We start from the raw sequence: 14,903 nt of genomic DNA, 5'->3' as shown, positions 1-14,903 counted from the left end.
TAAAAACTGGAAAACTGAATAGATAATAAATGAATAATTAAGTAGAATAGCAATATTCCATCAGCCCCTCACTAAGGAAATACTTTCTGAAATCTGATCTATAGTATCATTTAATGCAAACAATATATAAAAAAATAGTGCAAATCATCCTGTATTATCATGTCCATGGTGTAGCAGTATGTTGAAATAAATCACATGTTATCTATATTTCCGGACCTTGTCACTTGTTATTGCATCGCCATATTTTTTGTAAAAGAAGAAACATGTTGCAAAATAACTAAACTCATAACAAATTTGACCTGATGCACCCTTGTACAACCTCAACTATTCAATTTTATTGGGGCAACCTCCTAAAAATTTTTGTCTGAATTAAAAAAGCACTGTTACTGATAAGTATCAGTTAGATAAGTGCATGCGTTCCTTTCCCTGCAAAATGAATTTTTACCTAGTCTGTCCCACATGGCCTTCAATTATGTATTATGACATCTTTGATCTAGGTTATTGGAAGTGTCAAATCAAACTTTAACAAGGTGTAAGGAAGGATAACCAGCAATGAGATGATTCTAAAATGAAATTAATATTAAAATGGATCTTTATTTCTCCTTCTTGACTACAGAAAAAGGAAACTATAAATGTTCTCTTTTTGTCATGGATCCAGTACTTGGGCACCATATAGTGCAGATCAAAAAAATAAAAACACTTATCAGAGTGCAGATTGCTCTGCAAAAAATTCTGCTCACTTTCACCTGTGCCAAAATTGTGTATTTAAATATCCCTGTGGTGTCATTGGGAAAGTTGGAATCCTAAGACACAAATTAGTTTTGTAAATTTGTACCTATAAAACATATTCGGTACCACTGTAATCAGTTAATTACCCCATCTGGCAAGGCTGTCAATTTTACTTTTTAATTTATATTAGTTTGCCTGTATTGATTTCTAATGATATGATATATATAATAACCTTAATTTGATTTACTCTATCATTCCCAAAAGCCTAAATTTGCAAATTATTTTTGTTAGTTTCTACTATCCAAAAAACCCCCCTAAGAATTTCAATATTTCTATTTAATCAAAATGTGAAAAATTCAGAATGACTGCATATACTTTGTTAGTTTTCTGAACTTGAGACATCCCGATAAAACCTCCAAAGCAATCAAATGAGTTCTGTGAATTGCCTTTTCTGCTCTATAAAAAATGTCTTTTACTTAAAATTGCTTATTCAATGTGAACTGTAAATATATGTAAATTATTATAAAAGAAAGTTCCTCTTCCAAAACCCTGTGTGTCCTAGGCAAAACACAGACTATTTTTAAAATATAGTTTAGAAACTGATGGGGAAAAAGTACAACTCCAAAACATGCAGCATGGTGCCTGTATTAATGGAAAGCTACATTCGTTTATTTAATATTAGCTCCTATGCAACTTGAGAATTTTTTTCAAGTGTGTTAAAAACATAAGACAGAATCAGAAAACACTGTCATGACATTTTTATAATATGGCAAAGATCTAAACATTTTATTCAAAGTGAGGGAAAAAATAATTAAGGAATTTTGCCTTGCCAAGGAGTCCAATATAATTCTATTGTAGACTCATAGTATTTAAACCAGAAAACCACCAATGCATGAAGGAATCTACAGGGCTAAAGTTGTGATTTCCAGCACAAGATGCTGTGACCTTGCCAGCAAGCTTTTTAAATGAGGTTGATCATAAGGTAGGTATCTACATCTCCAAAAGCAGTCTTGGGTTTTCTTTTTAGTCAATGGGAAATTAATCAATACAGACAATGGAATATTTTTAATTAGTAATTTTATCTTTAAAGGGCTTTAAATTGATCAGATTTGTTAGAGACCTAAGTTACAGGCTTTTCAGACTATATAAAGAGACCTATAAAGGGAGCCAACTGCTCGTAGAAGCACTTGCTATTAAAAGAAAACAGTCCCACATATCAAGAATTATTTTGTACTACAATTTAACTCATTAAACCCTTCATTTTTTCTAGTAACACCATTCTATATGTTTGGGCAAGGTGCTTGCAAAGAGGCATAACAAATTTGCAATAATTTCCCATAACTCTGTGCAATTTTTATAGAGAATTTGTTTCTTCTTGTGGACCCACACTGGTGTTCTCATAGTGCTTACCATCATGATATAGACTCAGGATCATTCAATTATCTAATTCATTTCAACTCTCTTCTTGTTGTTGGACAGTTTTTATAGACGTACACAAAAATGATAGGCTCTAATTGGGCAACCCATTTTCACCCGTCAAAAAACATTATTATAGATGCTGCCTAAAGTTTCATAATAAAGATGGCAAAAATTATTTAAATTACTGAAATAATCACAGGAAGGTGAGGCTTAGTTTCATGGCTATATATATGTACAGAATTACAAGCATATGTTTACCTTATGAGAAATAAAGGTTGGATGCTTCTCACCAGCTTGACTTGCTCATTTAAATATTGACTTTTAAGAATGTAAATCAGTTTTCGTCATTAAGAGTCTGCATAAGTACTGTGGACAAAAATGCATTTAAAATTTTAGTATGGGAGGTCTGGAAAATCTAATGAAACAGTCACAAAGCATAAGAACATATACAAAAAATTTACTTAGAGTTCAGTTACTTTATTAAGAGGTCTGAAAATTGCACTATGATCTTACAGATAAATTATTTATTATTTTATTATTTGTTCTAATTCATAAAGACATAAATGTGATGGCGAAAACCCCTTGACAGTATGTTTATAAAAACCTGTTGTTGAGCTTCAGATAAAAGATACAGCAGTAAGTTGAGAAGAGAGTTCTTATGAATGCTTTAATTGTTTGGGGCCATAGGAAATGAAATCAGATTAAAAAAAAAAAAAAAGACCCAATTTTACTCACTTTTGTTCTTTGATCCACTGATTAACATTTGCAACCACTAACTCACTTTCCTGATGGAGGTGACTGTTGTCAGTTCGTGCTGCTTCCAGAGACTGGCACAAAGTTTCCAGCTGTGGATGCAGAGAGATCAAAGCATATGATGGACTCCCTAGAACACACTCTATCTGGAATACTAATAATAGTCTGCACTACTTGTAAAGAATCAAGTCATTTTTCTCCACTCCTTCAAATAATCAGGGTTTCCTTGTACATGCTATTAATTGATTCAATATGCTAGAAGGAATGTCTGAACTTTTCCCACGCCTTACATTTACCCGTTTATTATAATATACACTAGTCTACCTCCAGAGGATGTTTTAATTGAAATCAGATTTATTTTATAAAAAGGGAACCATTATAACTTACTATGTTTCAGTTTAAATGTTTTATTCTTTCCACTTTTTGTTTTATTTTTGCTATGTATTTCTTTAAGATTACCTCTTTGGTCATGGCTCATTGAATTTAGAATAGAAAGAATGTTAGAGGGATGGAGTTATTTTGGTATAGCCAATATATATATATATATATTAAAAAAATAGGGAATGCTGAAAGACTGAAAACCTAAAACTTGGGAGCTGAATGTCAGACTTTCAACTTTGTATCTCCAAATGGAATCAAATACAAGCCAATGTTGTTGAAAATCTGTTAACACCCGATAGATAGTGGAGGCCTAGGTTTGATGGTTTCTGAACAAGCTCATTTGGGTTGTTCCTCAGTTTACATCACAAAGGGCATCACAATAGGAATTGTGCCAGCATAGTCTAAATGGGCCAAAACCTGATTTTTTTCAATAGTCTCTTTCTCACCTACGTGCCAGAATCACTACTTGTGCTAGCTTGCAATAATTAATAATTATGCAGAAATTAATTTCTAGAAAAGTAAATATACTTTCAAAAACTGTAATCATAACAAAATTCTGAGTGGAGAAATCTTTTGTTCAACAAACAATAACTAAAGCTTACATGAAGAAGAAACATGAAGAAGAAAAGTGAGAGTAGAATATATTGGTCTTAAATGCATTGGCCATTACTTGGCCTCTACATACAAACAGGAAATCTAAATACAAAGTCATATGTATATTTTTAAGAAATATGTATGTGTATATATATATATATATATATATATATATATATGTATTTTCATTTTTTTTTCAAATGAGAACATAGATTTAAAATTAACAGTTCCTTCAATAACATTTTACCTTTGTTAAACCCAACAAAAATTAATATCAAAATTAGAGTGCTTTTGACTGCTGTTCAACATAGTAGTTTCATACCAATCAGATTTAAAACTTCTGAGTGTAATAAACCTTCAAATATTATGCATAAAAGCCTCTTATGGTATTAATATGCATAATATATAATGGAAGAGACAATATATATCTAATTAAAATCAAATCAAAATAATACCCGCTTATTCTTGTGAGAGCAATCTGTTATGCATGTTAATGTTTTACAATAGATTCCACTAATACTGTAAAATCAATTTACTTTTTTTAAAGACCTTTAAAACATTATCATGTATTATTAAGCTACACACCATTTATATCTGGTTGCTTTTGTAATTATGTAAAATTAGAAAAGAAGGTTTAGTGATTGACAAGTTATGATTTCCTGATATACTGACAAAGCATACAAAATATGTCAAACAGATGTTGACAAAAACAGGTTGATCTGTAAGGTTTTAGAAGGGTTACAAATATGACTGGTTTACATATTTACAGAAATATACATGACTATATGTTTAAATTAGAGTAATTTGAAACAGAAAACCACATACCTCTATACATGCAATATCAAAATGTTGGAAAGAAATTTCATATTTCAAGTGTTCTGTTTTTTAAAAAAAAGACACAATAACAACTGATGTGGATATACAGTGAGACTCAGTAGGAATAAAACTAAAGTTTTCACAATTTTATCATTTTTATTTAGACTTTTGAAAGATAATCATTGGCAGCATGCTCTTTTTTCTTTGCTTTTGTAAAGTTGTGAGCAAATTGTAGTCCTCATAAAAATGAAATTTCAGTAAATGCAATTTAGGTAGGTAAGCCATGACTTTACAAGAAAGAGAGTGAGCATCCTTCTGGCATTTTTGATCAGTTTCAGTCATTACTATGTGCCTTCCCATATAGCTTGACATCTCTACAGAAAACACAAACAAATATGTAAACTTGTAATTATTTTGGACCAAGCCATATTATGCAGGAAGTAATTATATTACCACCAGTTTCTCCCTGTCTCAAGTAATCTTTGCTGAATCATTGCTTAGAGTGTGAATACCACCAGGCTGCTTAGAGATTGATCTCAGAAATGAGTAATTGTTTAAGGGGAAGTCTGAGCACTGTGTTCTTTAGGTATAAATTTATCACCTCCACCATGTGAGCAGAGGAATACAGGCCACTGGGAATGGGGCAGAGCTGAGCAGACAGCAAATGGGCTCTACAAGACTATTTCTTTTCATGGGAAACCTAGGTTAGATGGTGACGTGTACAGAAACTTTCTGTTACTTTTACAGCCTGCCCCCTCCTGAAGTTGTGTGCTCTCTGTGCCCAGCCGTGTGCTGGTGAGTACCATGGCACTCTCCTCAGTTTGCTTGTGCCATTGCCCAGGCAGGTGTCCATGAAAAGTGAGGTCCAGTGGTTGAGAACAAAGGAAACTGTTGTATACAGAGCATTGTTTCAATACAGAGGTAGTTAAGGATCACATCTTAGTATAGGAGTACACCAAGATGCTCTAACATACATTAACATACATAACATAACATACATAAAAAAAAAGTGCAAAAAATTTGAACATAATTATAAGAGATTAAATATGCAAACATACTTAAGTAGAAAGCTGAGATTAAACCATTAAAGTCATCCCCACTTGTGTCCTAAGAAATAATTTGAACCCAGTTTCACATAAGTGGTTCTTTTGCTAACCCAGCATGCTGTGAATAAATTAAATTAATAAGATAAGCAAATGCGAGACCCAGTGTTAGTAGGAAGCTACTTTTACTGGATCAAGGGCTTTTCTTCTGCACTATGTAATTCTAATTCACCACATTGTCCAAATATTGTTCACAGTTTGCAGAGTTTTTGTAGAGGTGTGCTTCTACTACCAGAAAGTATGCAACGTTGTCCATAGTGAATTTTACCACAAACTGAGGTGGGTTTTTTCGTCTTGAGGAAAGGCTACCAAAGTTGTAGAGTGGATAATCACTGATTGATGTGAGTGGACCTGTGTAATGCAAAACAATGAGCCTTGGCTACTAAGAGATTTTAGGAAATTCCATTACTAAAATTTTCTTGGGAACAAAATTAAAAATACAGCCAAGTTTCATGACGCTAAGTTACTGATGTGTTAAATGACACAGTCAATCTAAGCATGCTGAAAACATGTACAATTGGTAATGAAGTGTAACTTCAGTGCGAAAGTGAAGTCCTTAGATTGTGCCAAATTAATAGATTTTGCATTAAGAGGTGAATGAAGGAATGAATAATAAAATAGCAAGTTGACAGTGATATTCTGCTTATGTGAGTGGTAGAAGATACAGTATATTTCATCAGTTGTGTACAATATATAATATCTCAAAAAAAAATTGTCTTTGTCCAATTTTTAAAACAGTACATCTGGTTTTCTACTGTTCTAAAATCCGAAAATTCATAACCCTTCATTACTGTTCAAGGTTTGACTTCTAGAAATTATTTTCTATGACTGGGTTTATACCCTGTATTAATATAATTTAAATGTACTTTTCTAAACAAGATTCCTGAAATATGAACAATCTGTGTTCAGTTGGTGGCTCTGTATACATGAGTAAGAGGGTGAGGAGGATTAAGGAGGGTGAACTTTGGCTGAATCTCTCTCCAGAGCTGCGAAGAGAGTGACTTACTTCAAGTATGACAGGTGAGTACAGAGACATGATGGGAGCATAGTCCATTTATTCAACACACTTCCTAATTGGTTTTGTGTCCTAACCTTCCTATTATGTTTTCTCTGGAAAAATTACTGTAAAAAAGTCATAGCACAACTGCAAAAACAAGTTACAATGTGTTATTGGCAGAAATTTCAGTCTTCTCTCACCTCTCTCCCTGATATATTTTATTTTTTATTTTTTAAAACTTTTTTTTAAAGTATTATCTCATCTTTCACTATAATGATGAGATAACACTTGTGCCCACCATATGTTATGACTGGGGACTGATTATGGAAGGTCATGACTTTATGAATGGAAGACATAGCAGTTTAATAGAGAAAAAATACATGGACTTTTCAATACTTCCCTGGACAAAATATATATACTAAGGAGAAAGAATGACCTAGACTTTGAATATAACTGGAAAGAATGACCCAGGCTTAAAATTTTGAATACAACTGAAGTAAACAACTCACACATTGTTAATTCAATAAAAAAGTTTCTCATTCTAGACTCTGCCATAACATCAGTCAGTTAAGGAAGTGTAAGTCTCAGGTTGTTTGTCTAGTTAGGCAAATATTATTACTTTGTTTACATGTAAGATTTTAATTCCTGGACAAGGAAAAATACAAACAAAACTAACAATTTTTCTGGTGCAAGAATATTTATATCATGAAAATGATACATTGAGTGATTTGTCAGTAATACTCACACAGTATTTTCTTTCATTTCAAGAAAGATTAGCTTCTTGCAGTTATGATTTAAAGCTGAGAAAGATAATATATTAATGGAAAAAAGATCTTATGCAACAAAAAGAATCTGAATACAAGGAACTAAAGAAATATGTTTATATTTTGATTTAAATTATTTTTAACCTATACATATTCATGTTTTCGAAACTGCTTCATGTTTTCAAATACAGCTTTCTTTTGCTTTTTCTAGGCCCCTTATTACTTTTGAAGTAAATTGAACCAAGTTACATGATCACTAGATATAGTAAGAAAGGTCTTGAGCCTGGGCCTATAATACCTTAAATATACTCTTCAACATAGAATTTAACTTGTAGAGTGCTGGTCTAAGTTAATTGTTGTTCCAGTTTTTTGTTTTAGATTTTTCAGAGACAGCTTTGGAGCATTCTAGTAACTTACGAGTTTTCTTCTATTATTGAGAGGATTATTTGAGTCTTTATTATCCAGGTATACAAAGAACAGGAGATGAGCAATCATTTTACTAGGAAACTTATACTTCAAAGCCACTAAAATTTGTAAAGAAATCTTCCCGTGTCACTTCACCATAGTTGTGGAGCATTTTGTCATCTAAGTTAGGAAGCCTGTGGAATTTCTATGACAGCATATTAGACAATATGTTAGGCAAATAGAAAGATAGAAAGATAGAAAGAGCAGTCTTGAAAACATCTTTAGATATGTAGCCATAAGTGTCTCTCTCTTATATTCCTGGGTAGTAGTATACTAAATGGACTGATAACTTCACATTTAACCAAAATTTTTCCTTAGATAATCAATGAAAGCAGGAGATTTTGGGAGGCTTTGAAATTGTGGAATTACAGAAGGAGATGGATGTTAATGAAGAATGGATACAATTCCCTCTTTTGCCTTCTTCTCCATATTGGTCATATTAGAAGTATGTACAAGTTAAACCAGGTTTGCAGATTATTTTTTTTCCTTCACAGCTTGTTTTCAAAAACACAAGATTTCTGAAAGACAATTTATAATTTTGTGGTTATCCATTTTTATCTGCTATTAAATCTTTCAATATTCCTACTGTTTATAATTCAAGTTTTGGTGGTTTTTTTTGGTTTGTCAAGTTAAGAATCCAAATTCACAAGGCAATAAAAAATCTGAAAAGATTTTTTAGAAAAACTCATAACTACAGGTGTTACAGGATGAACAAATTTATAATCAGTTCGTGAAATACTTTATAGGAAATGGAAAAGAAAAGCAACAAAAAACTTACTTAAAGTTTGGAAAATGGCATAATTTAATAAGGAAATTTGACTCATTTAATTACTTTAAATCAGAAGTAGTGCATTGCTCATGTTGCATAATGTAATTGTGGAATTCATTACTTACTGAACTGATATTTAAAAAAAATCCACCTTAATTTAGATTTATCATTATAAATAGAGTGTAATAGAGCAGACAGGAATTAAGTCTTTTCTTTAGTTGCTTTCTCCGGAATGTTACATTTTCAACAGAGGCAGATGGGACAACTGTGTGCTGGGACACCTGTCTGACCTGATCACACAACTTCCTGTTTCTCAGTCTTGTGTCACTGATGGGAAGACACAGAAAAAGCAATTTCTTGTCAGCCTGAATTTTTGCAGGTGTTTGTCACTGTTAAGTATGGGCCAGCATCAGGAGCACTGGAATCCTTAACATGATAGCTAGATGACAGCCTAAGTTCCTTTAGGAGAACCATTTAATGGTGGCTGAATCAGTTTATTAAAAGAATATTTGTTAAAGGTGTTTAAGATAGCAAATACAGAAATAAAATAGCATGACTCCTGACTTGCTATCTACCTTCAGATGTACCATCAATGCCAGGTCACAGTGTGGTCAGCTGCATATGCAATAGAATAAATCAAATTGAGCAAATCATGATTTCTCTTAATTATTGCAAGGGAAAATAGCATTCAGTTGCATACCTTAAAATCACAATAAACTTTTCTTCCATCTCTTCAGTAGAATAAGAAAAACAAGTGGTTTGTGGCACAGCTGATAAAACTGACCATTGCAGCATCCTTCTCAACCTTCTCTTATATTTTGAAGGCATTAACCACAATCCATCTTCTGGCCATCCTTATTTGCTCTGGGGATGAAGGCAGTAAATGGTACGCAATGCCCCATCAGCAACCATTCTCATTCTTTTTTTCTTTTTTGACCTATGGTAAAGAAAAGTGACAGACAGTATATTGAAGTATATTTTTGAAACCAGAAAGTAATCAAGAGGATTCAGTGGCTTATATTTTAAGCACTTTATGACAATGTAATGTAATAAATTTTAGATCTTTCAGATTTTGAAACCAAATATTAGATATGCATCCATTTAAAAATAGGTTGATTTTTCATTAATAGCTCAAAATAAAAGTTCTCTAACATGAAGACACAGAAACATCCAAATGTTTTCAACTTAAATCCTGGAAATACCTCTCCAAATTTAGCAAGTTTTCTTGAAGGAGGAAGCTTATAGGCAAAAAAGGAGGGGGAAATAAGAATGAGGGGCTTTACTTTGAACTCCCAGTTCAGCTAATTTCAGGGTTTTTAGAAAGAAGAAAGAAATACCGTTTCCTGCAGAAATATAAAGAAGATGCAAATAATGTGGAGAAAGACCAAACACTTTTTTTTTTTTTTTTTTTATGAGTAAAGGCTGCCACAATGGGTTCTGAAAAGTTTGGGAAAGGGAGTATTATGTTGCTTGTGCAAACCCATATTGTATGATTTCCCATTAAACAGTGGAGTTTTTCTTTGCTGCTATGCTTTGGGGAATAAAGATGAAAAGCTAGTAACAATTTGGCTGCATGTCTTTAATAAAATCCAGGTTTTCCTTTGAGGTCACTAAAAGAAGCACAATTTCTAATTCATGTTTTAACAAATCCATAATGCATCAGTAGACTCACCTTCTTGCCTAAGAGAATACCACAGAAAAATCATGCTGTGGGGGCAAAAAAGTAGTGCACATCACTTTAAATAAGTAGTTGAATAGGAAAACTAGGTCTTAAAAACTTCTGTTTCCTGTTTCCTGAACTATCTGCATGTTTATATTTCTCATTCATTGGGAAGAAATAAAAAACCAGCAAAAATTGTTTTGGGACTAGGGATTAGACTTGTAGTCTCCCTGCTTCCTTTCGCCTTGATTCCTTTTTAGTCTTAGAAGTCTTGTATTTTTGGCAGCTCAGTGAGCTGACTTCAGGAGTAGAGATGGCAGATTTGCTCATGCCAGCTCCACAAGGCTTTGTGTTGGGCACAGTATGGCCGGTCTGACATGGAAAAGATCTGGCACTCATCCACCTCTTCCACTACACTTGGGTACCACTAGAACAAGAGTTCATGCAATTTACTACTGTAGTTTTTAGGGGACTTGAGGCTTATGTGTATGTTTGGCTTGCTGAATTCAGTTTAGCACCAGTTTGTCATGATTAGGTGTGATGAAAATGCAAACTAACGTGCTAGCAGGACACTCTCCCATTTGTAGGAAACTTTGTATTCCAGTTGCAGGCAAGTTGTGTTATTTGCTTAGGTGGCGTTCCAAAATACAGGCTGCATTCAACTCTTAGTTTTAAACACCATATTCCTCCGTGAAAACATTTTACATCCTTTTGATTTCATTATATATAAACAAGTGTAACACATTTAGGGACTAAGCATAACTGAAGCAAAGCCATACAGTATAGTAAAGGTTGAAAGGCTTTAAATTCATTTTGGAAACAAAGTGATCAAAATGCTATTTTCTGTAGTGCAATTTTTAGTGACAGCTTTCAGACAAGAGTGGAATGGAGAATGTATATATTCTTTAAAAATAGCTAACAACACAAGAAGTAAATATAATTGGTTCAATAAAAGCATGGTAGATGAATATAGTGGCAGACAACTAAAATGCTTCTGAAGTAGAAAATTAGTGTTTCTGCTGAGATAATTTCCTCTTTATTTATTTTATAGGATGAGTGAACTTCAAACATTTCATAAATTGTGTGACTGGTAAAGGTTTTACATTTACATTTCCCAATATTTAAATAAGAGCAATAAATTTAGGAGACACTACTCTACATTTTAATTTTTCAAATCTGTGTCACCTTCCCTGAAGATCTGGATTACTGTATGTTAATCCATGAAAAAAGAAGTATGCCATTCACTTTACTGGTTGCCGTTCTCGAATATATACATGTGGCAGTGTGCAAACTGTTAAACACACAAGTTAAGAAACAAAAATATATTTAAGCTTATACATAAGTCAGAATAGTTTATATAGGCAAATGTCATCTGAGTAAAAAATTCCAATAAATAATTTGACATTTTCCTAAATACGTATGCAAAATGATGACTTGTGTGAATCTATTGCAGTGGATTTATTGAAGTAGATGTCTCAAAATACATAGACAATGTAGATTCTGTGTTTGCATGGCTTCCAAATATCCTGAGTAGCTCAGATTAAACTAAACACTATTCACCACAGCTGCCTTAGCACGTCCACTCAGCCAGTATTGGTACTGATGTAGGCTGTCACTGCAGCTTTAGAGCTTTAGGTCAGTATAATGGCCATTCATGTTGAAACATGTTTAGCCATCCTAACTAGCTCAAAGTATGGTGGCATCCATTTCAACTGCATCTACCACTGCAGGAGGCTCTCCAAAGAAAGCTGAATGACTTTTCACCTAAAAGAGATTACAATTAGAACTTCAAATGGAGGAATCACAGTGTCTTTGCTTAGAGAGAAGGGAATCGAGATAAGCCAGAAATGCACAGCAAAAATGGCAAATCTTTATAACAATCTTTTCGTGGAATCAGAATCACAAAATGTTCTGGGTTGGAAAGTACTTTGGAGGTCATCTGCTTTCAACCCCCTGCTATGGGCAAGAACACCTTCCACTAGACCAAAGTGCTCAGAGTTCCATCCAACCTGGCTAGAAACATCTTCAGGGATAGGACATCTACACCTTTTCTGGGCAGCCTGTTCCAGTGCCCCACCACCCTCACAGTGAAGAGCTTTTTCCAAATATCTAATCTAAACTAAATCTGATCTACTCTCTCTTAATTTGAATCCATTAATTCCCCCTTGTTCTGTCACTACATGCTCTTGTAAAAAGTCCATCTCATCTTTCTTGTAGGCTCCCTTCAGGTACTGCAAGGCCACAATTAGGTCACCAAAGCCTTGTATACTCTGGATTAGTTTATGGTATACACTTACAGATGAAAATAAAATTTTCCTTATTCACATTATTCTACTTATTTTTGACTCCTTGAATACTCAATATGTGTATTTGCTCCATGCACGCAACATTTAGTTCTCTCATAAACACATCTACTAGTCTATCTTCCTACTATTTTTCCCTGTATCACTTGTGGTTTAAAGGTGCAATTTACTTCTGTTAAAACAAATAAAAGCTGCTGAAAAACTCTACAATTGAACAACTCAGATAAGATTCTAAACCATAAATGCCATAAAATATTTAAAGGCATAAAAGTATTCCATTTTAAGAATTTAAATAAACCCATAAACATACAATACTGAATCTCTGTCGATTTAAACTGCTACTTGCTTAGTATTAATAACTGTAAAAGTGACACATGACATCTGCTGCTTCTTGATTTTCTTTCCCATGACATCTACTCCAGTTTCTAATGCAGGGGAAAAAAGGGGGAAAAATCTTTTAAAGCACAATTTTTTCTGTCTTTTTTATTTCTGTCTAAGTGAGGCTATCAATTTAAAATTCAGAGAGAAACAATAGGCAGCAGATAGTTACTCTTCAACTTTACTAAAATACTTTGCTAACCTCAATATATTTACAGTTAAGTAGTACTTTATTAACAATTTAAGTTACTTAACCCCTTTTAAAGTCTCTTCTTTTCTTGAAGATTACTAATGCAATATTTGTTATTACAAACTTATTTAGATATTTTAATATATTTGAAGCTATATTTCCATGCCTTTTTCTTGGGGAAAATATCTAAAAATAATAATATCTAAAAAGAGGACTCTGCATAAAATTTAGGAAAAAAACCCAAACCCTTTCTGCAGTTCTTCATTATTTAATTATGAAAGTAAAAGTTTCATTAACTATTACACAATAGTCATAAAAGGCCTTTATGGTTGCCCAATTAATGGTCATAGCAGGCCTGGATAGCAAGTAGTGATGACTAAATGTACTGGAATAAAGTTTATAATAGAAAATTACTGAATTCCCTCATCTCCGTCCCAAAAAAGAAACCTGCAATCACCCACTTTTATACATCTATATATATGCAGAGAGAGAGAGAGAGATCATTCATTTGACGTGCTTCCAGATTTTTTCTGGAGATAGAAATATCTTCAGTATCTTCTGAACTTTATTTTGTTTGGAAAACCAGTGTGGCTCCAGTGTCTTCAGTCAGCAGCTTCCTATAGATCACAGAATCACAGAAAATATCAGGCTGGAAGGGGCCACAGGGCGTCCTGTGCTCCAACTTCCCTGCTCAGACAGGGTGTTCTTAGAACACATGACACAGGACTCACTCAGTCCAGATCCAGACAGTCCTTGAATATCTCCAGTGAGGCAGACTCCACAACCTCTCCGGGCAAGCTGTCCCAGTGAGAGGCCACTTGCACAGAAAAGAACTCCTTGCTGATATTCAGGTGGAACTTAGCTGACTGAATTCCAACCATAGCCTGAGCAATGACTAATAGAAAGTAAGAAACATAGGCAAGAAACTACTATGAATAACAAGAAAAATTGTTTTCTAGTGTTAAGAAACTGTAATCTATGTGATAATAGGAGGAAAATCTGTCCTTAAACCAACCTATACCTCAAACTGTGTTGATGCCAAAGAAGGGTGAAATATTTTTACCATATTTTAAGCAGAAAAAGGACTTTCTTCGGCAGAGAAGATTAAGGAAGAAACCAGAGCTATGTCTGGACAGGTGAGCATGGGGCAGTTACTCTTTCAGCAGGGAAATATTTCTCTATAATTGATTTTAAGAACCTTATTGTCAAGCTGGCTATCAGCAACTGCAGCTGAAGATGAATGAAAAGAAGGAAATTTGACTCCATTGTCTTTCCAGTAGTGATGCAGCAGAATAAAATGGCTACTATGATGTAGCTATATGCAAGATATTTGGAAACCTATTGCATTATAGCTTTATAGCAGTACCCTATAAAACTTGATTTTCTTACTGCCAAAAATCTGCATTGGGAATTCTGCAGCATATAAATTATTTACAATGTTTTATTTTGTACACCAGATATATTCATCAGAGTGACTTTGACCTGGAAAAATGCAACCAGGGGCAACATATTAGAAAAAGTCATTCTATGCATAAGGGACATCTGAAAATATCAAATTACTTTGTATTAAAAGGAAAATTAC

The sequence above is a fragment of the Passer domesticus genome, chromosome 1, assembly GCF_036417665.1.
Source record: "Passer domesticus isolate bPasDom1 chromosome 1, bPasDom1.hap1, whole genome shotgun sequence".
NCBI lineage: Eukaryota > Metazoa > Chordata > Aves > Passeriformes > Passeridae > Passer > Passer domesticus.
Note: the sequence above shows the minus strand (reverse complement) of the source record.